Source organism: Prionailurus viverrinus, chromosome X (genome assembly GCF_022837055.1).
Source record: "Prionailurus viverrinus isolate Anna chromosome X, UM_Priviv_1.0, whole genome shotgun sequence".
Lineage (NCBI taxonomy): Eukaryota > Metazoa > Chordata > Mammalia > Carnivora > Felidae > Prionailurus > Prionailurus viverrinus.
The window spans coordinates 113,523,595-113,549,644 of record NC_062579.1 but is presented as its reverse complement, the minus strand read 5'-3'; the positions used below and the strand labels follow the sequence as shown (position 1 = coordinate 113,549,644).

General features: G+C 39.5%; 1 pseudogene; it reads right to left on the bottom strand.

The window, feature by feature from the left end:
* Positions 1 to 25,847, bottom strand: part of LOC125157081 (tRNA pseudouridine(38/39) synthase-like) — a 77,562-nt pseudogene extending 51,715 nt beyond the window's left edge.
* Positions 25,848 to 26,050: the final 203 nt, after the last annotated feature.

The window sequence follows — 26,050 nt, the reverse complement described above, 5'->3', positions numbered from 1 at the left end:
AATTGGTACCACTGGGAGGTTATGACTAATCAGGCATAAAATCCAGGGGGACATCTCTTGAGCAGTCTAGACAGCTTGCCATTGGAGGTATGAACATTTCAAAAAGACATGCCAAAAGTTAGTTTAAAGAGATACTGGCTAAATATAGGATCTATAAATCGATAATGCTAGTAATAGATTTTAACCTACGGAATCTATAAGTCCACACCAATATGAAAAATATATATGGAGAACAAACTGAGGGTTGCTGGAGGGTTTGTGGGAGGAGGGATGGGCTAAATGGGTCGGGGGCATTAAGGAATCCACTCCTTAAATCATTGTTTCACTATAGGCTAACTAATTTGGAGGTAAATTTTAAAAAATAAAAAATTAAATTAAAAAAATAAATTAAAAAATTAACAAAGGTCAACAAAATAAAAAAAATCTAAATAAATAAATAAACATATATATAGAGAGAGAGAGCCAAAAAAAAAAGAGAGAGACCAAAAAGAAGCTCTTCCTTACAGTACAATGTCAACAACTAGAAAATGTAGAAGAAATAATGGGATTACAAAATCAACATCTGGTAACAATTATAGTAATAATTCAGGCACAAAACAGCAATAGATGTCAAAATTACTGGGTAAAATTTGAAGAATAGGATTTTATACAGTCTGAAAATATCTACCCATAAAACACTTAAAAGTAACTCTGCAGTGGAAAAACCGGCCGCCACCACCTTAATCCGGTGACTAAGCAAGTGATAAAAGTTGCCACTACCAGTAATAAGACAAATGATATTATTTGCCACCTTACTTGAAATCAGAAGAAATACGTCTATGACAGACCCTGGCCAAAATGCCTAACATAGATCTAAGGATCATGGAACATGGAGTAAATCCAACTTGAGGGACATATTACAAAATGAGTAGCCTGTCCTCTTTATAAGTATGAAGGTGATTGTATTCAAGGAAAGATTGAACAATAAGCTGTCCCAGATTAAAAGAAACTAAAAAGACATAACTGGGTGCAACTCATGACCTTGGAAGACTTTTGCTATAAAGGCTATCATTGGGACAGATGGTAAAAGGTGAATGAGATCTCTGGGCAACTAATCTACAAGAACTCTTTGCACTAGCCTTAAAACTTTTCTGCAAATTTCATATTTTTCAGGAGAGAAAGTAAAAAAGAAAAAAAAATCGTAATAGTGTGTTTCTGGCTGCGTCATCAGAAGATAGTTCCGAACTGTGCTGAAATAATTTTTTAAAGAGCCGACGTATGGGCACCTGGGTGGCTCAGTTAGTTAAGTTTTCTACTCTTGGTTTCAGCTCTGGCCATGATCTCACAGTTCATGAGATCCAGCCCCACCTTGCTCTGCACTAATATTGTGGAGTCTGCTTGGGATTCTTGCTCTCTCCCTCCCTGCCTCTCTCTCTCCCGCTCTCTCTGCCCTTCCCCCCACTCATGTGTGCTCTCTCTCAAAATAAATAAACTTAAAAAAATAAAGACCTAATGTGGATAGAACATGAATACAGGAAAGAGTTGGAGTTTCACAATTTGTAAGCCAATGGCTTACAGAGCCCTGTCAGCCAAGAAAAGCCATGTTAAATGTATTCTAAGGTCACTAAGAAACCATTGGCAAGGTTGCAAGCTAGGGTATAATAGAGACTACCTTAGGTATTGTATAAGGAATATAGTATGGGGAAGTTGAGAGAATGAAATCAAGGAGACCAGATAGGAGGCTTTGAAATTGTCCTGGGGAGAGACGATTTTGGCCCTCACTAAAACACAGTGCAGACTGAGAACCTGGCTTGAGGTTCCAGGTAGGTGGTAATGTCATTTTATAACATGGGGGGGGGGTGGAGTGATATCTGGGAAATTAAAAATCGTTGAGGTTTATTCAATGTATATTGCAAGCAGCGTGCAGAGGGCATTATTTCGTTTTAATTTAGTGTAATGATTTGTGTCAATTGGGAAATAATAATAGAGTACATCCTACAGAGCATCAGAGTACATAATCATAACATCCTCTGTAAGCACCGAAATCTGCTACCGGTCCATTAAAAATCCCTGATTGGAATTCTCTGGGTCATAATATGGTACTATATTTGACTTCCTGGAGAACTATAAAACTGGACAAAACGCATAGAGCAACTGCTTTCAGGCACCGGGCCAAAGGCAGCAGAGATGACAGTATTTAAGAGAAGAAAACAGGAAGTGAGGTCTCTGCTCACCCAAGCTCCACAGCTGATGAACACCCCCCAACCACAGCACACGGAAGCTGAGCCGAAGCAAAGCATGAAAATCCCACTGGAGAGAAGGAGCTGCACAGAGGGTGGGGCCTGGGAGTCTGTACGTGTTTGTGCCCTCACAGATGCGCAGGGCAAGACTTACCGAGGCTGAGTAGAAGTTAGTTGCTCTTGGGTTAAGAGTGGAACAGAGACTTTAAAAGCTCACATAGTGCTGGATATTTCCATTCCGAAAGGCCAGAACTTCATATCTCTAACACTATACACATTCAGCTGACATGTTAGAAAGTACATGATTTAGGATTAAGGAACATACTCTGGAGCAAGGACTGCTCCACAAGCATCCTAAATGCTTAAAAATAAACTCTAACAGGATGGGGAAGGGATTACAACAAATTAACTTCCAACTAGCCAAAAAAAAAAAAAAGAGAGAGAGAGAGAGAGAAAGAGAAAACACTAAAAGATAACATAATTCAAGTTTATTTCAGTGTATTCTTTACAATGTCCAGCACATAAGAAAAATTGCAAGATGTGAAAAAGTAGAAAAATGTGACTCATAACCAAGGAAACAGCAATCAATATTATCACCAAGATGATACAGATGTTGGAATTTACAAAGATTTTAAAGTAACTCTTATGTGGATCCTGAGAAACTTAACAGAAGACCATGGGGGAGGGGAAGGAAAAAAAAAGAGAGGGAGGGAGGCAAACCGTAAGAGACTCTGAAAAACTGAGAACAATCTGAGGGTTGATGGGGGGTGGGAGGGAGGGGAGGGTGGGTGATGGGCATGGAGGAGGGCACCTGTTGGGATGAGCACTGGGTGTTGTATGGAAACCAGTTTGACAATAAATTTCATATTAAAAAAATTAAGTAACTCTGATAAATATATCCAAAACCATAATACAGAACATGATCTCCATGCGTGAATAGTTAGGGAATGCTTATCAGAAAAATGGAAACAACTAAAACTAAACATAAATCCTAAAACTGTAAAGTTCAATATCAGAAATATTAAAAAGATCATTGAAGGAGTTTTAAAAGTGCATTACTGATGGCAGTCAGGAGCTGGAAGACAAAACCATAGAACTGGTCAAATCTGGGGGTGCCTGGGTGGCTTGGTCAGTTGAGTGTCCTACTCTTGATCTCAGCTCAGGTCATGATCTCATAGTTCATGAGTTCAAGACCTATGCCCATGGCACGAAGCCTGTATGGGATTCTCTCTCTCTGCCCCTTCTCCACTTGTATGCACACTAACTTTAAAAAAAATTATCAAATCTGAAGGAAACCAATAGCAAAGAAAAAAACCTACACAAAATATTAAGGAGTATAACACATGCATCATTGCAGAATCAGAAGAGAAAGTAAGGTAAAAATTTGGACATTTGGATAAGCAATAAGTGAAAATTTGCCACCTAGACCTGAACTAAAAAGTACTTAAATAAGTCTTTCAAACCACTACTGGATGGAAAGAAGACTTCAACACAAAGGTACAATACATGTTCACGTACTGGGAAGCTCAAAATCATGAGGTCAAGTCTTCCCAAAATGATCTACAGATTCAACATCCCCACCCCACGCCCCAAAAAAAATACCCAGAATATTTATAGAAATGAACAAGTTGGTTCTAAAATTGACAAGAGAGGGGCTCCTGGGTGGCTCAGTCAGTGAAGCATCTGACTTCAGCTCAGGTCATCATTTCATGGTCCATGAGTTCGAGCCCCATGTCGGGCTCTGTGCTGACAGCTCAGAGCCTGGAGCCTGCTTGGGATTCTCTGTCTCCTTCTCTCTCTGCCCCTCCCCTGCTCATGCTCTGTCTCTCTCTTCTCAAAAATAAAGAAACACTAAAAAAATTAAAAATAAAATTGATAGGAGAAAGAAATGCATCTAAAATAACCAAAGTGGCTTGAAAAATAATGGACTTGGAAGTCTTCCACCACTTGAAAACTTAATAGCATGTTGCAGGAATACAGACAACGTGGTAATGGTATAGGGGGCGGGGGGTGTGGGGAGGAAATCATTCAAACAGAATAGAGATTTCAGAACCAAAATCAACTATGTATATCCAAGTGTTTGTATGAAGTGGCCAAGGTTATTTAATGGACAAAGGGCAGACTTTTCCATAAATACTGCTGGATCCACTGGCTGAATAGAAAAAAAACAAAAACAAAAAAACGAGCCTCAAACCCTCCCTTGCCCCATATACACAAACTAACACAAAATGCACTGCAGACCACAATGAATGGGTTTGTTAACAATGGAGAGGTAGCACACAGCCAATAAACTGGTCGTTTGTTCTCAAGACATCCACCAAGCTAAGGAACGTGTCGAATGATCTGGCGTATAATTTTTTTCAGACCTAAGAAAATGTAACAGAAAATGTTCAGGAAAGGCCTTCATAAAGATAAAATGGGATACTCTGTAGATAATTTATACCAACCTAGTAACAATGGTTTCTCCGGTAAGATTTTAAACAACGTTCCAGCCTTCTAATAAGATGGCATTGGAGACTCCTGGATTCTCAAAGAAACAAGAATAGACATAATAGTCTATGTAAATCTTCATGGATATTTTTCTACTCCCTGGGAAACGTCTAAATATCATCATCCTTTTTGCAGATGACATGATATTATATATGGAAAATCCGAGAGACTCCACCAGAAGTCTGCTAGAACTGATACATGAATTTAGCAAAGTTGCAGGATACAAAATCAATGTACAGAAATCAGTTGCATTCTTATACACTAATAATGAAGCAACAGAAAGACAAATAAAGAAACTGATCCCATTCACAATTGCACCAAGAAGCATAAAATACCTAGGAATAAATCTAACCAAAGATGTACAAGATCTGTACGCTAAAAACTATAGAAAGCTTATGAAGGAAATTGAAGAAGACATAAAGAAATGGAAAAACATTCCATGCTCATGGATTGGAAGAATAAATATTGTCAAAGTGTCAATACTACCCAAAGCTATCTACACATTCAATGCAATCCCAATCAAAATTGCACCAGCATTCTTCTCGAAACTAGAACAAGCAATCCTAAAATTCATATGGAAGCACAAAAGGCCCCGAATAGCCAAAGGAATTTTGAAGAAGAAGACCAAAGCAGGAGGCATCACAATCCCAGACTTTAGCCTCTACTACAAAGCTGTCATCAAGACAGCATGGTATTGGCACAAAAACAGACACATAGACCAATGGAATAGAATAGAAACCCCAGAACTAGACCCACAAACGTATGGCCAACTCATCTTTGACAAAGCAGGAAAGAATATCCAATGGAAAAAAGACAGTCTCTTTAACAAATGGTGCTGGGAGAACTGGACAGCAACATGCAGAAGGATGAGACTAAACCACTTTCTCACACCATTCACAAAAATAAACTCAAAATGGATAAAGGACCTAAATGTGAGACAGGAAACCATCAAAACCCTAGAGGAGAAAGCAGGAAAAGACCTCTCTGACCTCAGCCATAGCAATTTCTTACTTGACACATCTCCAAAGGCAAGGGAATTAAAAGCAAAAATGAACTACTGGGACCTTATGAAGATAAAAAGCTTCTGCACAGCAAAGGAAACAACCAACAAAACTAAAAGGCAACCAACGGAATGGGAAAAGATATTCGCAAATGACATATCGGACAAAGGGCTAGTATCCAAAATCTATAAAGAGCTCACCAAACTCCACACCCAAAAAACAAATAACCCAGTGAAGAAATGGGCAGAAAACATGAATAGACACTTCTCTAAAGAAGACATCCAGATGGCCAACAGGCACATGAAAAGATGCTCAACGTCGCTCCTCATCAGGGAAATACAAATCAAAACCCCACTCAGATATCACCTCATGCCGGTCAGAGTGGCCAAAATGAACAAATCAGGAGACTATAGATGCTGGCGAGGATGTGGAGAAACGGGAACCCTCTTGCACTGTTGGTGGGAATGCAAATTGGTGCAGGCACTCTGGAAAACAGTGTGGAGGTTCCTCAAAAAATTAAAAATAGACCTACCCTATGACCCAGCAATACCACTGCTAGGAATTTACCCAAGGAATACAGGAGTACTGATGCATAGGGGCACTTGTACCCCAATGTTTATAGCAGCACTCTCAACAATAGCCAAATTGTGGAAAAAGCCTAAATGTCCATCAACTGATGAATGGATAAAGAAATTGTGGTTTATATACACAGTGGAGTACTACGTGGCAATGAGAAAGAATGAAATATGGCCTTTTGTAGCAACATGGATGGAACTGGAGAGTGTTATGCTAAGTGAAATAAGCCATACAGAGAAAGACAGATACCATATGGTTTCACTCTTATGTGGATCCTGAAAAACTAACAGAAACCCATGGGGGAGGGGAAGGAAAAAAAAAGAGGTTAGAGAGGGAGAGAGCCAAAGCATAAGAGACTCTTAAAAACTGAGAACAAACTGAGGGTTGATGGGGGCTGGGAGGGAGGGGAGGGTGGGTGATGGGTATTGAGGAGGGCACCTGTTGGGACGAGCACTGGGTGTTGTATGGAAACCAATTTGACAATAAACTTCATATATTGAAAAAAAATAAAAAATAAAAAAATAAAAAATAAATAAATAAATATCATCATCTTAAAAAAAAAGAATTGCTATAGCTTCACAGCCTAATAATAAATAATCATAATGCCTTTAAAATTAGAAATGAAATTCTGTTATTTCCACAGTACCGTGTCGGGAGTCAGACACTGATAGCCAAGACCAAATGCTGCGGAAGGGGTAAGGTTCCCATTTCACCTGCACGGTGAGCTCTGGCTTTGACCATGATGCCCCTGTGCACTTTTATAATAGAGGCTCTAATGGAGGGAGCCGCTCCCATTGTTTACATTTATTTATATAAATAATGTGCAGGTCCCTTTCTTTTCCTTAGCCCAAGAATTCTGCAATGAGTCTCTTAGGTAGAAGTGTCTTTTCGCTATTCACTGGGAGGAAATGGTCTATAAACACTGATCACTGTGGTAAACACCACTTTTGAGATGGCTTCCTGACTCTCAGATCAATTTCTCCAATGGTTTGATTTGTAGATTTTATAGCGGCCTACACTCTGAGCCAGGCTTTAGACATTTTTTTAAGGAAACAGTCTTCAAGTAGTTACAGAACCGAACTAGTGATCCAAGGAGTCTCTGCACCAAAATGGAGAAATTTTGTCTCATTTGTCAAAGTGGGACTGGGTCGTCTTTAAATGCTGTATTAATTGCCAATTCTGTGCTTTTGCATGTATGTGAAATAGCTTTAAGAACCAGCATTTTCATTTTGCCCTCAAAGTCACCAAAGATGCCAGGATTTGTATTTTGTATTTGATTCTAGTGTGAAGGAACTCAAAGTGAAAGACTCTTTGTGAGCTAAAACAAAAACAGTACTTTGAGGGCCATTTTCTCCGTAGGAGATTATAGTCTATTATATATCTTATGCCCAGCACAAAGAGAACTGAGAATTGAATAGAAAGATTGTTTTCTCATTTTATTCGTCATTCAGAGTGGAGATTTGCAGTCCATTTCTAGCCCTGTCTCCAGTTCAGACACAGGCGAGAACTTTGTATAGAAATACTCTGACGTTCCATATGTTTAGTCAGTAGACAGATTGCCAGTAGCTCTTCTTCTCTCTTGGTCCCAAGAAGACAGGTACCAGTCGCCCTGCACCACACTTCCGATTAAAGAGGGGCCCCATTGGCAGCACTGAACGTTTTGTGTTCATTTGGTTTCTCTCTTAACCACGCCCATTTGCGTGGTTTCTCTTTTAACCACACCCATTTCAGTGAAACGCAAGCAAATAAAGTCAACCAGCGATTTGCAGATGATCAACATGTTAAAGCTTGGCTGAATTTGCCACGTTTCAACTGGTTTGTTTCAACTGGTTTTACAGGCATTGTGTACATAAAGGATAATTTCAGGTGAATACTAGATCAACAGTAAGACACAGATTAACTAGAACTTCAGTCACAAAATACTGAAGTAACTGGTGAGTCTGCATTTGCAAGGAGGAGATTTAACACTGATGAGACTCTAATTAAAGTCTCAGTTCAAGGGAGCGCTATGATTATGAAAAGCCTTCAAGTATACACCTCTCCTAGTAATCCGTTATTAAAAACACATTTCGCCTGAAAACACTAATCAGGAGCTAATTTTCCATCACTTTCAATGGAAAACAATATAATGTCTTTTATATAAACCCCAAACTTCTAACCAGCTTCCTTTAAAGTCATTAAAAAATGGCAAAACATAGAAGTAACTGTTATCATGTGGCATGTAAAATGCTTAAAATAGGCCTTCCCGACCAATTAAAATGTTTTTGAACAGCCGCTGTGTATGCTGTGACACGGCCGCTCTTTGAGCAAACAATTTTTGTGACTCATATCCCCTTTGTTGACAGTGTAATTTTACAGACTTCTGTAAGTCACTCTGACATTCTAGAAACTGTGTCTGGAACGGAAGTCAGAAAGTTGTGAAAAATACTGTTTTGAGTGTTTGTGACCTAAATTTAAAGTTCCTGTAAAAATTGTGGCTGGAAAATAAAACATTCAACTGAGAAATAAATCCATTCTATGAAGTTTGGATATTAAAAGGCAAGCAAGGGGCACCCGGGTGGCTCAGTCAGTTAAGCCTCTGACTTCGGCTCAGGTCATGATCTCAGTGCTCATGAATTTGAGCCCCTCGTCGGGCTCTGCGCTGCCAGCTGGGAGCCTGGAGCCTACTTCGTGTTCTGGGTCTCCCACTCTCTCTGCCCCTGCTCCAGTCATGCTCGCTCGCTCTCTCTCTCTCTCTCTCTCTCTCAAAAATAAACATTAAAAAAATTTTTGTAGAGCCAAGCAATGTTCTATGGAACACCTTAAGAGGAAAACATTCTGTAACGGATGCCTATAGAACAAAAACTGGTCCTATATGTCCTACACCCAAGAGGAAGCTAGCTAGAGAAGAAAAATGCCAGCTAAGATCACCATAGAAATGGAGAAGCATGGGGCGCCTGGGTGGCTCAGTCGGTTGAGCGTCCGACTTCAGCCAGGTCACGATCTCGCGGTCCGTGAGTTCGAGCCCCGCGTCAGGCTCTGGGCTGATGGCTCAGAGCCTGGAGCCTGTTTCCGAATCTGTGTCTCCCTCTCTCTCTGACCCTCCCCCATTCATGCTCTGTCTCTCTCTGTCCCAAAAATAAATAAACGTTGAAAAAAAAATTAAAAAAAAAAAAGAAATGGAGAAGCAAAAAAAGTAGGTTGATTAAAAATTTTGAAGAAGACATTGTAAGAAAACTTTTCTGATTTCAACAGCATATACATATACAAAAATACCCTCTTGAGTTCCCTACTCCTGTTACACTTCTTCTGGGCCTACTTTCCATATGCTAAACTTTGGATTGGGGCAAATATTTACCCTGTTTATAATGCATGATATGAAGTATAATGAGAAAGATATGACACAGTACATTTATAGTTCCCAATTTACTCCGGTTTAGGTTCAGCCGCAAGTGACCCAAACAAGTCAAAATGGCGTAAGCAAATTTATCTCTGTTCTATATAAATGAAGTGTGGAGGTAATTAGTCACTCTGCCAATCTAAACCTATAAATCCGACCTCATGATTCAAGATGGCCACTTCAGTTCTAGACATTATGTCCCCACATTGCAGCCAGCAGGGAAGAGGTGGGGCAATTAAGAGTGTGACTTCTCCATTTAAGGACATGCCCAGAAAGTTGCTCCTAATAATTCTTACATTCTGTTGGCAAGAACTTAGTAACGTGCCAATTCCTAAGTCCGAAGTCATCTAAGAAATGTAATGTTCTTTCTGGATAATTATGTGCCCAAACAAAAGTCAGAGGGTTTCTTCCATTAAAGAAGGTAGTGAGAAAATACATTTAAGGACAACTAGCATTTTCTCTGCAATATCAGTATACATTCATGGTCACCCTAGAGGTCAGCAAACTATAGGGCAGGGGCCAAGTTCAACCTTCCATCTGTCTTTGTATGTGAAGTTTTATTCCCACAGCCATGATATTTTAATTATCAGGGAAGGGGTGCCTGGGTGGCTCAGTCGGTTGAGCGTCCGACTTCAGCTCAGGTCATGATCTCTCACTCCGTGAGTTCAAGCCCCGCGTCGGGCTCTGTGCTGACAGCTCAGAGCCTGGAGCCTGTTTCAGATTCTGTGTCTCCCTCTCTCTCTCTGCCCCTCCCTCACTCATGCTCTATCTCTCTCTCTATCAAAAATAAACAAACATTAAAAACAATTAATTATCAGGGAAAACGAGAGATTTTGAAAGGTCAGAAACAGACATACCTTATTTTAACTTTCCAGAGAACAAATGTGATTCCTACCAAATTCAGCCCTAGCAACCTTAACACTATCAGGATTCTGGAAGGAGGGGCACCTGGGTGACTCAGGTAGTTGAGCATCAGACTCATAATTTCAGCTCAGGTCATCATCTTGTGGTCGAGATCAAGCCCCACCTCACCCTGCACTGGACATGGAGGCTGCTTGAGGTTTTCTCTCTCTCCCTCTCCTCCTTCCCTGCATGCACGCACATGCTCCCTGTCTCTCAAAAAAAATAAAAAACAAGAACTCTTCTTGGGGAACCTGGTGGCTCAGTCAGCTAAGTGTCTGACTCTTGATTTTGGCTTATGTCATGATCTCATGGTTTGGGAGTTCAAGCCATGCATTGGGCTCCACATTGACAGCACAGAGCCTGCTTGGGATTCTCTCTCTCTGCCCCTCCTCCACTCACGTGCTCCCTTGCGTGCACGCTCTCTCTCAATAAATAAACTTAAAGATTCTGGAATGATTAAAGAGATGGTATACAAGCACCAAAGTGAAAAAAGCATCTCATTTTTGACATTAGATTTAATAAATATCCTACTCTAACTTTAAGCATGGTCTGTAAATTAAAATTATAACAATCAATACCATCAATAAATATTAATACAACCTGAAACCATGAAACTCCTAGAAGAAAATGTATGAATAAAGCTACTTGACGTGATTCTTGGTGATAACTTTTTGGATACCTAAAGCGCAAGAAACAAGAAACAAACAAGTGGAACCAAATCAAATGAAAGAAGTTCTCCACAGCAAAAGAAACCATCAACGAAGTGAAAAGAAAACCTACAGAATGGCAAAAAATATTTGCAAACCATATGTCTGATGAGGAGTTAAGACCCAAATACATATAAATAACTCCTACAACTCAATAGCAAAAAGTTAGCCCATTAAAAAATGGGCAAAGGACCTGAATAGGCATTTCTCCAAAGACAACATGTACGTGGTCAGTAAGTACATGAAAAAGTGTTCAACATCACTAATCAGGGAAATGCAGATTAAAACCAAAATGAGGTATCACCTCACACCTGTTAGAATGGCTATCATCACAAAGACAAGAGATAAATTCTGGCAAGGATGTGGAGAAAAGGGAGCCCTTGTACACTGTGGGTGGGTTGTAAACGGACATAGCCACTACGGAGAACAGTCCAGAGGATGCTCAAAAAATTAAACCGAGAACAACCACATGATCCAACAATTCCACTCCTGGGAATATATCCAGAGGAAACAAAAACACTAACTCAAAAAGAGACCTTCACCCCCATGTTCATAGCAGCATTATATAATAGCCAAGACATGGAAACAACCTAAGTGTCCATCAATGGATGAATGTATATAAAAAAAAAGTTGTGGTATATATACACAATGGATTATCATTCAGCCATTAAAAAACCAAGGAACCTACCATTTGTGATAGCATGCATGGACTTCTAAGGCATTATGCTAAGTTACAGAAAGACAAAGACTATATATGTGGAATACATATGTGGAATCGAAACAAAACCAACTCCTAGAAAGGACTTTGTGGACTCAAATACAAAACAAAACAAACTCATGGAAAAAGAGATCAGACTTGTAGTTACCAGAAGCAGAAGGTCTTAATTTATTCAGAAGTCCTATTAATAATATCTTCATTTTCAGGAGGCTTTTGACATATGCATATAATACTTATATAGTATCAAGATAACATATTGATTTAAAATAAGTTCAATATATTGACAACTTTAAATTCTTTGATAAAGTTATTTAACCATACTGCAGTGTAAAGTTGTACTTGTTTTCGTCAATGAAAATTGAGAAAATTCTAGAAGAAATTCATGATCATGTAGATTCATACGAGTAAAATATGGTTATAACGAAAATACATAAAAATAAAGCTGTTATTTTATGAATTTCTAATTGACTATTTACGAGTCATTCATTATTAAATTGGAATATCAAGACAAAAGTTCTATCCTAGGTTAACCGATGAATCATAGTCGTACTTGATTTTTTTTTTTTTTGGAGTTTCAACTTTTTATTTAAATTCCAGTTAGTTAACATAGAATGTAATATTAGTCTCAGGAGAATTTAGGGATTCATCACTTACATACAACACCCGGTACTCGTCACAGCAAGTATACTCGATTTTGATGAATTACCAAACTACAAATGCTAGCAGCCGTATTTAGTTTTGTAATATTTGCAACTCTCAGTAGCATAGCTTGTATCACTGGTGTTTGTGACCATATCAAACACGTCCCAAATAGCGCAGCCAGAAAGTTACCGTAATGACTACCTTTGCAATGCAAGTTTGGGTAAAAACAAAGCTTTTTTCTTGACCCAGATTTCTTGAAACCTCAATTTTATTGATCTTGTTACAACTCTAGTTAAACACATTGCACTCTGTGAGTACATGACTCATGAACAAAGAGAGAATTAAATGAATAGCTTGAGACATTATGTCCCATTCATTTTGTGTAACTGCAGAACTGCAAGTTGGCTTTACTGGTCTTTGGGTGGTAATGTCTCCTTTTTTAATCAACAAAATGGTGATTCCCAGTGAAATGAATGCACCTAAGGAGTCTACACTGGAGAGAAGTATGCAATTGGTGTGTTTACTACTATTGAAATACAGCTATAGAAAGAGTAACAACCATTTATAGATCACTTCCTATGGGCCACGAACTGCCTCAGACCTCCTGCAGAATCCCACTGATTCTTCAAGTCTATAATGTAGGTCCTATTGGAATTATAATTGTTTGAATTTTACAGATGGGGAAATAGAGGCTCATAGTTCTCATTCATACTAAGTGATAGAACTCGAGCTGAAACCTCTATTTATCTGATCTCAAGGCTCATACTATTACTATGCTACAAAAAAAAAAAAATCGCACAGTGATACAGGAAAAAAAAAATATGCTGAGTCCAAAGATAACATTGCAAATAGAAACCTATTTTATTCCAATAATGAATTTTGCTGAAAGAGAAGCAGGTCATACTTTTTAAACTTCCCACAATGTCTATTTCCCTATACAGTTGTATCTGTTGCCAGCTTGCATTTCTTCCAAAACAGGAGGCCCATTCATGTCCCCAAGTCTTTCTACGTGGTGTCCCTTTTATCTGGAATACTCTTTCTAAAGTTTTTCCAGATGATAAATTCCTACTCCTCTCTCAAGGTGCCGTCAACAATGCCCCAATCTCTAGCCGCTTGCAGAATTGAAAAAAATAATGAACAGAGGTGACCTCTGTCAACTCTTAGAGCTATTTAGTACCTTCAAAAATCTTTACTTACTTACCGCTTCCTCACCTTCTACACTGTACTCCATCTTTGCTTGCTTAGTGAAGAGCCTGACTTGCTACAATGCTTCCCCTCTCTGTCCACATCAATTTTTCCTCTTCACCGGAGCAGTCTCATCAGCACGCAAAAATTATTTATTCTAAAATAACTCAGGGGTGCCTGGGTAGCTTGGTTGAGCGACCAACTTTTGACTTGGGCTCAGGCCATGACCTCACGGTTCTCGCGAGATGGAACCCGCTGTTGGGCTCTGTGCTGACAGTGTGGTGCCTGCTTGGGATTCTCTCTTCCTCGCCCTCTGCCCCTCCCCTGCTCACACAGGCTCTCTCTTGGTCTCTCAAAACAAACACTTAAAAAGAACTCTCGACTCACTCACCAGCTACCCCTTCACTTCCCTGCTCCCTTGTATAACAATACACGTGAAAAGACTGGCCTATAATGGCTATTTCTTTATTCTCACTTGCGAAGGTTCCTGCTTCCCTGTTCAGTCCACTCCAGGCCCACCAGTCACTTGTTGTCTAGCGTCCCAAGTACATTCTCAACACAGAGCCTGCCCGCTTGCTGTTTTTTCTAACTAGAGTGCCCTCCCCCGGATACAAGCTTTCTCACTTCCTTTTAGGCTCAGCCCAAACCAGCATCCCCGTTCCCAAGCCCCAAGCATCCTCTAACCTCCTTACTCTGCTTAAATGTTCTAGTAACTACCACCATTTTATTCACCATATGTTTATTCATCTATGTGGTTGTGCCATACCACTAGAATTTAAGTGATTTGAAGGCAGGGACTTGTTTTGGCCACTGCTATATCCCCCGTGTTGAATCAACTGATTGGTTAACTAACTTCTTGAACGGCTTCTTAACATTTTAGGCACAAAGAACATTTCATTCCTTGAAGTGATCATCTTGGTTTCCTTCATAGCTCTCTCATACTTGGCAAGAGAATTTGTTTTCTTGAATAAACAGGAAAATATAGAAATATGAATCTTGAAACAATGGGGGGACCCTGTGCTCAACTACATTGACTGCAATACAAAACTTTCCTCCCAGCCAATCCAAACATAAAAGGAAATTAATATTAAGGATTTTCTATGACCCAGGCATTGAATTGACATCATGCAGGCAAACTAAGACATAAAACAATCCTGCTATTAGTTACAATCCTGCTCTTATTTACAAATGAAAAAGCTGAGGTTCGGGGTGGGTACAGCAACTCACACAAGGTTACAAAGATGAGAAATGCAGAGTTAGGATTTGAACACAGTGCTCTTGGCATCTAGGGAGTGAATACGTAAGCACTGAGAGCAGTGGTTCTTTAGCTGCTCCAGATTTACCACTGCCTTCTAAATATGAAAATATTAGTGTGGGTGCACCTGGGAGGCTCAGTAGGTTAAGCATCCTACTCCTGATCTCACAATTTGTGAGCCTGCTTGAGATTCTCCTCTCCCCCCATCTGCCCCTCCCCTGCATGCTCATGCTCACCCTCACGCTCCCTGGCTCATGCACGCACTCTCTCTCTCTCTCTCTCTCTCTCTCTCTCTCTCTCCCTCCCTCCCTCCCTCAAAATAAATAAACTTAAGGGGCCTCTGGGTGACTCAGTCAGTTGAGCTTCCAACTTTGGCTCAGGTCATGATCTCGCGGTTCGTGGGTTCGAGCCTCTCATCGGGCTCTGTGCTGACAGCTCAGAGCCTGAAGCCTGCTTCAGATTCTGTGTCTCCCTCTCTCTCTGCCCCTCCCCTGCTCCTGCTCACTTGCTCGCGCTCTCTCTCTGTCTCTCTCAAAAATAAAGACATTTTTTAAAAATTAAAAATAAACAAAATCAGTGTGATTTATAGAATCAGGGATAAGTGGACCCTCCTTATGCTGTTATAATTTTATGACAAAAACTTACTTAAGACTAATTTGAAAAACAAAATCTTTATTTTAATGAGTTAAGGTCATCTAATTACCAATTCATCTTAAAATAATTGCGTATTACACTTTGGTAGCACTTTAGAGGTTAAGTTATTCTTGGCATTTATTGCTCCTAAAAATCTTGTGATACACATAGGAAAGACCCCCTTTTCAACTGGGAAAACTGACTTAACGTGCCAGGATACGTCTACTACAAATCTAGTGTTTTTTCATTCATTTTAAATGGACACATCATAAACCCAGAACAAAGTTGGAGAGGCATTCAATGTAATGCTGGAACTGCTGGGCTAAGTATAGGGGGCAGGGTGTCAAAAGCACATAGGATATAATAAAAATAAATAAAAATCGGATTTATTGTGGACGTATTTAAGTTTCCTTGATCCAACAACGTCAACACCAAGACTTGTTAGAAGTATTTGGTGGGAAAAAAATGGAAAGACAGATACAAAACAGAAAATAGAGTGGAAGGCTTAATCATCTTACACAATAGTGGAGATGGAAAGCAAAGTTGGCATCTGTCAGACTCCCTGATTGCATTCTAACAGTAACCGAAATGCAGAAATTAAATGCTCTGATTTGTTACTCTAAAGGTTAAGAATTTCCTCATGATTTATATGTAATCGTTGAGAAATTTACGTCTAAAATCATATGTATACCTGCCATTTCCAATTCCTTCTCAGAAAAGCACTTTGAAGTTAGATTCAAATCTACATTACATTGGCCCTTGCCCCAATTGCAGGCAATAAAGGACTTTTTAAAATCCTGGCATTTTCTATGAAGCACTTTTGTGTTACATTTTAAACTATGCATGTTCTCCTTCTTCACAGATGACTATTAATTAACTATAGTCGGAAGCACTGAGGTAGCTGGCCAAATGCTGAAGCGTTAACACTGTAAGAGATGAAAGGCTGGTTCGGGCTCCTTTAGTCCTTAGCATTAGCTGGAAAGCCTAGATGATAACAACTTGAACGGTCATTCATTCATTCATCTATTCATTCAAGCCCTTAATGAACATTACCTACACAAAAGACACTTTGATATGTGGCCAAATAGCCTGCTGTAAATAAAATGGACTTTAAGATGTACCATTAATGCAATCAAAAATTCAATTAGATCTCCTCCAAGATTTAAGTATTAACATTGAAAGGAAGCTGGCCTACTTCATGCTATTCCACGAGGAAAGAGGTAAAGGAAGGCTGTGGGATGAGAGTTGCCTGTTAACTGGGAAGGATATGGCGAGTGAAATTGATCCAACCCTTGGTTCCAATCCTGGCTCCATTGCCTGCCTCTGAAAAAAGACGTCATATTTGACCAAATTAACTTTGTGATGAAGAACAAAAGTGGGAAAAGCAGAATGAAAGAACTCTCCAAGACACTGTATAAATCTCTATTAGTAATGCCTTTGATAGTAATGCATTAAAATCCCAATAAATGATATATGCTAATATTCTGATATCAAGCCAGAATTTTTAAAAAGGATAACGAGTAGGTCTTTTTTCTTTATCCCTCTTTAATGAATCATTTCTCCATCCAGTGTCAAATATCCTGGGTGCCATGGAGCCAATGTGAAGGCTTTATGTTTCGTACTAGGTCTGGACCCTCTATGTTCTTCCATATAAAATAGATAATAACTATCTTGCTGATTTGGTGGGGTTTACTGAATGTTATGTACAATGTGAAAAATGTACCTTCAAATATAAAACCGACTTTTTTTATAATTAATAATGATACAGTAACAGAATTCAACAAATTTATGTCCATGGGTCTCAGTTTTGATTTTAAGAGGCAGCAAAAGGTCACATTTAACTCCAAACTCAATCCAGCGTGCCTGGGCTCAAATCTCACCTCCCCCACTTATTCTCTCTGCCTCAATTTTCTCATCTGTATGTAACAGGAGGAAAAACAGCCCCTGCGGACTAAGGTTATCAATAAAGACTCAGGGAGTTCGCGTGGGCAAAGTGCTTAGAATAGTGCCAGGCCATAGTGAGTCCTGTAGAACTTTTTGCTATTCTAGTTTTATTAACGTTCAAAATCACAGATTGGAACTACATCTGTGTATACATATAACATTCTTATCATTCTATGAAATAAGTCTTACTTCACATTATCAAGGAGAAAGTAATTATAATTATTATTTGCTACCAACTCACTGTAAAAACTCATCATTTCCGTAGTTCCAAGTATAGGCCTGGAGACATTGGCAGCATCATTGAAGTCTTAAGGCTCAGACAGGACAGTAGGGCTCGCTCGTGGAATATATACCACTGATTACACCTTGTATGTTCTCGTGCAAGGTATTCTCTGGTGGCCACATTTGCCATTTAATGAAGTGGCCATCTGCTTCTATCCTCAAGTACTTGGTCAGGTTTGAGAAATCGAATTAGCTGCCCTCTGGAGATTTTGAAAATGTTTGCAGAGTGTGTGCCCTCTCTTGTAGACAGTATTTCTAAAACCCTCATGTAAAATTTTACTATACCTATAAGTCCAGAATGTGTTTCTTTATTGTAACGCCCTGAATGAAATCTAGGATTTAGTTTGTACTGTGATTAAAAGGCTGTGGATGTCTCTAAAAGAGAGTTAAGAGTCGGAACAACTAAACTCAATTCCTTAGTCTCCAAAGTTCCAGAATTCATATAGACCAAGTTAGAGAATGGCGCTACTTAAAACTAAGGAGAATTCCAACATCCAAAATTTAAAAAATATCCCAACCGTCTACAAGAGACAGTACATGTACTTTTTAATGTTTTTCAGACAAACCAGGACTTCACTTTGAGCGTATTCTTGATCTGGAGAATGGGAATCAAAGTGTAACTTGACTAATGGCTACAAACTATAAAATCCTGATACACCTTATCAATAGGATAGTCCCGAATGGGCACCACCTGTGATAGGTCTTAGCTGGGACCCAAGAAAATTGGTCTCTCCTCTTTCCAAGTTCTACAACAATGTTAGATATCCTAAGATCATAGGTGAGGCTACAGTCATCAACTTGCTTCTCCATAAACTTAGTTCTCTTGCTTCTGGTCCAGAGAACCTTTTATGGAAAACATGTTACAACAGTGGTGGCACCTGCAAGGACTTCATGCACTGTGTGTTGACTAAAATCATTCAACTTTCATATAAAGTTGACAGGCAGGCCCTCGATTCTCATCTGAAACATTTACAGAAGCACATAAAAGATACCTAAATTTGCATTAGAAATCCAAATCAAGAATATCAAGGCCCTGACGTATCCCAGAAAAAAGACTGCACAGATAAAACAGGCATGGGGGACTAGTACATAATTTCAGGACAACAGAAAGGGTAGGAAAAGATTCCCGGTCATGTTCTGTCGAGCACAGATTCCACCGACTAGGAAACTTTGCACACAAAGTAGGCGACCCCCGGTCTCTAATATCAGAACTGCTTTCTGAGGAAGTAAAAGGCTTTTCTCCTGGCCTCCATCATGGCCATTAACATTTTCCTTTTTTTTTTTTTTTATGTGTTTGGAATGCAGTGAGGTAGAGAGCAAAACCTACAGGACAGGTCTCCCAACATTCTCAAGTTAAAAGCTTGTCCTGCAAATATGTAACCACTAGACAGACCCTGGAAGAGGAGCAAGATAAACATTATAGAAGGTTGCAACGTACCCAGATATTAATATCCCTTTGTAGAATCAGATAGCCGGGCCCTAGAAGTTAATATCCCTTTGTAGAATCAGATAATCAGGCGCTAGAAGGAAATAAGATCTCTCCTCCTCCGTCCAGCAGTACCACACTATTAAAGTACCCCAGACTTCAGAAATAATGGTAAGTGGCTACATACATAAGCAAAACCCCAACATAATATCAAAGAAAAGGACCTAAGAGCACCCACGTAGAACCTGAGGGTAATCAGCAAAATTATCTACATTGTTTAGCGGAAAACCACAGATGTGAGTGAAACTCATTATTTCAAAGTAAATAAAACTCATTACTTCAAAGTTAATGAAACAGAAACAACAATATGGAGCCTTTGAAAAGATTTCATGGTCAAGGGAGAAGGAAAACACAGTTATGCTTGAGAAGTACTCAGCGTTAATTAATAAGGAAATTTCAGAAGTCACCTGCTTTGCATACTCACTTAAAATGAAGAGAAAAGAAACTTAGATAAGCAAATGGTAAAATGAAAGAAGACCATAAGAAACTAAGGTAGAAAGGTCGCTTATTTCAACGTCCAGAGCGTCGAAAGGAAATGGAGATCAGAATTTTCTAAGTAAGCCACATAGAAATGCTGGAATAAGAATCTTCATCCAAAGCCAAAAAGAGCAAAAATTATGCTGGGGAGTGTCAAATCAGTGATGTAACATTCAAGTCTGAGAAACTAACATTATTAATAAAGTATCCAATTCCAAAATGCTGGGGTTTTGTTCTAGTCAACTCTCCACCCAATGTGGGGCTAGAACTCACAATCCCGCAATTAAGAGTCCACGCTCTACTGTCCAAGCCAGCCAGGTGCCTCCAAAATACCGTGATAATAGTTGGAAGTAGTATAGCATTTTGGAAGGCAATATGGCAACCCTGTAGGGGAATAAAGGCCTTGAAATGTGATCAAATGTTTGTTTATAAGGGCATCTTATTATTTATATATTACGGTATTTAGAATATTTCTAGCCTTATTTAGTCTTAATGTCTAAAGTTACATGAACGCTCAAGTAAACTGTGCTAGAACCACATGATGGGATGCCACGCGAGTCAACAAACTGGAGAATGTTGTACATTTTCGATCAATTCTTCCCCAAATCCTCAACTCCAATGAACTGAAACAAATGAAACAAAAAAAATGAGAAAACACCTACGCTAAAACTGGGAAGTTACCTCAAAGAACATCGGTCAAATAAAATGCATAATTGACCATACTGGGGAAAAAACAAAACAAAACAAAACAAAAGTATTCCTGCTTCAGAGTCTGCCATCTTCAGACAAAAAGATGAAGAACTTTTGAAGAATGGATGGCCAGAGACACAGTTGGGTGTGGACCACCATATTTTGGAGCCTGCTCACCCATTAGAGATTGGCAGTAATCATAGGGCCTCAAAAGTGACTACCCAGTCTCACTCAGTCATTTTTATTTTTAATATCAACTCCCGACTCAGTTTTAAGGGAGAAGGTAGATGGGAAGAAAATGGAAAATGCCGTTTGGGAGTTTTACAGCTGTGACCTAAAAGTGGAATTTTTAGACCTAAAGAAATGCTTTTTATGTTACAAGGCCACAAGCTGAGGAGCAAGGTTTTATCCCAACCTCCCATCCAGAAGATTAGCTCTCACAGGGGCGCCTGGGTGGCTCAGCTGGTTAAGCATCCAACTCTTGGTTTCAGCTCAGATCATGGTTTCACGTTTCTCGAGTTCAAGTCGGGCTCTGTGCTGACAGTGCGGAGCCTGCTTGGGATTCTCCCTCTCCCTCTCCCCTGCTAACTTTCTCTGTCTCACAAAATAAATAAATAAACTTCAAAATAATTTTTTTTGAAAAAAAAGACTAAATCTCACAGAAAAGAAAGAAACACTGAATAACAAAAGGACATGACAGGCCTTAAACACCATAGACAGAGCTGATCCCTGGTGCACAGTTTCATCATACATCCTTTTTCATTTTTAGAATAGTTTTAGGTTTACCGAGAAGTTGCAAATATAGTACAGCAAGTTCCTATGTAACTCCATTGCCCCTACCACTAACAACTGACATTATCATAGGACGTTTGTCACAATGAATGAACCTGTATTAATATGTTATCACTAAGTCCACATTTTATTAGGATTTCCTTAGTTTTTAGTTAAGGTCCTTTCCCTGTTCCAGGATACCAGATCACATTTAATCACCAAGTCCGCTTGGACTCGTCTTGGTTATGACAGCTTTCCAAGCTTTGATTTTGATGACCTGGAGAGTTTTGAGTAATACTGTTCTGGTATTTTGTAGTAGGTCCCTCAGTTGGAGTTTATCTCATGTATTTCTCACAATTAGACTGAAGTTATGGATTTGGGGAGGAAGATCACAGAAATAAGGCACCTATCAGATCAAAGGTACATCCGGACAACAGAACCTATCACTGTTGATGTTGACTGTGGTTGCCTGGCTCAGGTAGTATTGGTCAGGTCTCCCCACTACAAAGTTACTTTCCACCCTCCCTTTTCAGACTTGATCCTTTGGAAGGAAGTCACTATGCACAGCCCACAATTAAGGGTGGGAAGTTATGCAGGGAGTATCTCTGTAAAAGGATATTCTTCGGCATAGATTTATTCATTCCCATTTATCCAGTCATTGATTTATATTCGTATGGACCCGTGGACGTTTATAATTTGGTTTCTAGTCCAATACTACTTTATTTTTGCTGAAATTGTTCTGGCTTTGGACATTGGGAGGCGCTTTCATTCATTCCTATACCCCTTGGATGTACCCCCACGATTGTATTTGTTTTGATCTGTTTACTTTCTGACACCACAAGATGCCCCAGGCTCATGTTAGATATCCCCTGTCACAGTACTAGAAGCAACCATTTTCCAAAGAACTATGGGAAACTTTTTAGTCACACTTAGTTTCCAATAGTCCTGGTTTTGTATGTACATCATCCCATCAGTGGCAAATAACAATTTAATTTCTCCCTTTGTTTATTTGTATTTATTTTAGAGCTTCTGTCTAATCACATCAGCAGATTCTTCCAGAAATATACATACATATTTGCACATACTTATCCATGTTTAGAAAAAGCAAAACCTGAGGCTAGAACATCCAGAAACAAACCTAGGCTGTGATTTAAAAAAAAATAATAAGTGGAAAAAAGATACGCTATTTACTAACAGCGTTACAATGATTAGGTAACAATGGGTCAGAAATCTACCTCGTGATTGTAATCGGAATGAATCTCCTATGCAAAATAGAAAAAATCAGGATGATAGGAGAACAAAAGTACAAAACACCTTAAATGTAAAACACATTACATTCGCTGTTAGGAATAACGCTTCTGCCAACAATCGTGTGCAAGGTTTGGTGTAGATCGAGGTATTCAGTTCTATTCCGTATGCACCCAGGAGTAGAATCTTTTGGTCATACGTTAACTCTATGTCTAGCTTTTTATAGAACCATTAAACTGTATCCTAAAGTGCTTGTACTATCTTACATTCCCACCAGCAAGGTATGACGGTTCTAATTCTCCATATCCTCACCAACAATTGCTATCGTCTGCTTTTTATCACAGCCATTGCAGTACATGTGAAACAGTACCTCATCGTGGTTTTGATTTGCGTTTCCCCAAAAGCTAATGAGGTTGAGGGTCTTTCGTTCTATAGCCTAGTTAGCCATCTGCCCAGCTCTTTGAAACGCTCATGTCCCAAATGAACTTCATGTGTCATGTGGCCTTAATTTTAAACCAGTGCATCCCAAATATACTCTGAATATTTGATGAAATAGATTCTAGTCATTTGAATGTGCTTTGATAGCAGAAAAAAAAACTATTTCATACAGAAGATAAAGACACAAAAGTAGCCCACCAAAATATTGACAGCAATTACCTTTTGGGTGGAAAAAATCACAGGTAATTTGGATTTGTGTGTGTGTGTGTGTGTGTGTGTGTGTGTGTGTGTGTGCCTTGTTCTGTACTAAGAAGTATCTAATTCTAGTTTTTTTGGTCAAATTAAAAGATGAATAGAATTTGAAAGGTCAAATATTACCATAAGGGTCATAAAAAAAAAAAAAAAAACCAGTGGTCTACTCTATGATGCACCAAACTCATTTACTCTCTCCAGAGGTAGCCACTTTGAAATTTTAAAGGTTTTCAGTGTTATCTCTAAACATGTTTTGGGGCACTTGGGTGAGTCAGTCGGTTAAGCGTCCAACTTTGAGTCAGGTCATGATCTCGCAGTTTGTGAGCTCGAGCCTCGTGTCAGGTTCTGTGCTGACAGCTTGGAGCCTGGAGCCTGTTTCAGATTCTGTGACTCCCTCTCTCTCTCTTTCTGCCCCTCCCTCACTCACGCTCTGTCTCTCAAAAATAAACATCATTAAATAAACAAACATGTTTTAGTATTTCCTAAATTTTCAAGTGTATTTACTATAAAATTCCAACTAGGAAGAGGAGGAAACCTAGCTTTTTCAGCCATCTCCCAAAGATAGTTGTCCCCCCCCCAATTTTTAGATATATAACTTGTCAGCTTTTAATATCTGTATAGTTGTCATAATCAGAGATGAGCTATGGGTTATACCATAATTACATTTACATTCCCTGCAACATTTTGTTTTAAAGGAATTAATTATCATGTGCATATCTATTTATAACTGATCCCAAAATCTGTCAGTTTAATTCCTTCGTTACAAACACGTAAGATAACCTGTCAGCTCCAGTTTTTTCCCCTTCAGTGACCCCTTGTGCCCTCAGAGATCTCCTACCAATCTGGCCTGCATCTAATTGAAGCAAACCTGTCATCACAGCATTTCTCTACAACTTCATCCAGAGAAATCCTTTCCTTAGCCTTCCTATGTTGGATCTCCGGTTCTCTGGATACCAAGCCTTCCCCATTAGTAGTCTAATCCCTTGTTTTAGTGTGGCACATTCTTCAGTAGCTTCCTGAGAAAGGATGTTTGAACATTAGATTTGGGATCTTGAATGCCTAAAAATGTCTGCAGCCTGCCATTATATTTGATGAATAGTTTGGCTGTGTATGGAACTATGGTTTGGAAAAAAGTATCCATTTTTTCTTCATTGCCTTTAGATTCAAATTTTAAGAATTCGGGTGTCACATAGCTCTTGGGGTATCTGGGTGGCTCAGTTGGTTAAGCATCTGACTCTTGGTTTTGGTTCTCTCTCAGTTTGTGAGATTGAGCCTTGCATTGGCACAGAGCCTGCTTGGGATAGGCACCCCCCCCCCCCGCCCCGCCATTGTTCTGTCCCTCTGCCAATTACGCACACACTTGTGCGCTCATTCTTAAAAAATAAAAATGCTTATGTCATTCTAATTCCTACTCCTTTGTATATAATCTGACCTATTTTAAGTATGTTAGCTCTAAAAGCTTATGGGATCCTCTCCTCTCTATCTCTAGCATTTTCTCCCCTTAGTTGATATCAGACTTCTTGAATTGATTCTGAGTTTCTTATCTTTGGATTTATGGAATTTTCCATTTTTGCTGGTCTTTAGGACAGATTTCTCACCTTTATACCTTAACCCTGCAGTTACCAACTTAATTTGGCTTTCAAAAAATTTTTGAATAGCTCTTACTCTGTGAATTATTTTTATTTTTATTTTTTTGTAAGGTTTATTTTTGAGAGAGAATGAGGGAGAGTGTGTGTGTGAGTGGGTTAGGGGCAGAGAGAGAGGGAGACACAGAATGTGAAGTAGGCTCCAGGCTCTGAGCTGTCAGCACAGAGCCCGACATGGAGGTTGAACTTGTGAAGCACGAGATCGTGACCTGAGCTGAAGTTGGACGCTCAACCAACTGAGCCACCCAGATGCCCCTGTTTTTTTTTTTTTTTAAATAGTATGAGATCTGTTTCATCACTAGTTTCTTCATATGTTATTATCTCCTCTGAATATCATTTTAATTTTAATCTTGTCTTTTAGGTTAAATGCTTTCCTCAATGTCTACCGACACTTGACTGGCAGTTTATATTTAAGGGCGAAATATTTAAATGTGGATTCGAAGTTCTATGTGCAGGTGGGGATGGGGTAGGGGAAGAGACTGCTTTACCTCTCATCTGGAGTACAGAAGCCTGGCTGCCAATGTTCTGATCTCCAAGTGGGAGATGGGACTAGGATCTTGTGGTTAAATATGCTATTGTCCATTACCTCGTGTTCCCTCAGACACCTCACCCGGAATGGTACCTTGTTTCCGCGAGTCCAGAATTTCTTTGGGCTCAACCTCCTCAGTCTCTCTAGAGGTCCCAACTACGATCTTCTGCTGCTGGATTTGGGAGGTCATCTGGGTCGTCTGGTAGCCCTTAATATAGACTTTTGACCAGTAGTATCCACAGCGCACCTCACGTGTACTTCTGCTCCCAGAAGTACCTGGCGCCTTCCATTTTCTGAGCCTTTCCAAGATACAAATGTGCCGTGCAAGCCAGCTTTGCACACAGTGAAGACGAGCGACGTCCGTGAGAACTGGCATAGTTATCAAGGAGACCCTAATCCCATTTGTCCCGGGTTTCTAGCTCCCAAACACGAGGCTGGGACATGTTCGTGTGGCTGGGGAAACTGACCAACCTAAGAAGATACTTTGTTCATAGTCCTTGCCACAGCTGGGGTCTTCGCCTGTCTGCATTGTGCTAATTAAGTTACCACTTCTCCATCTTGCAAGATTTTTTTAACCAT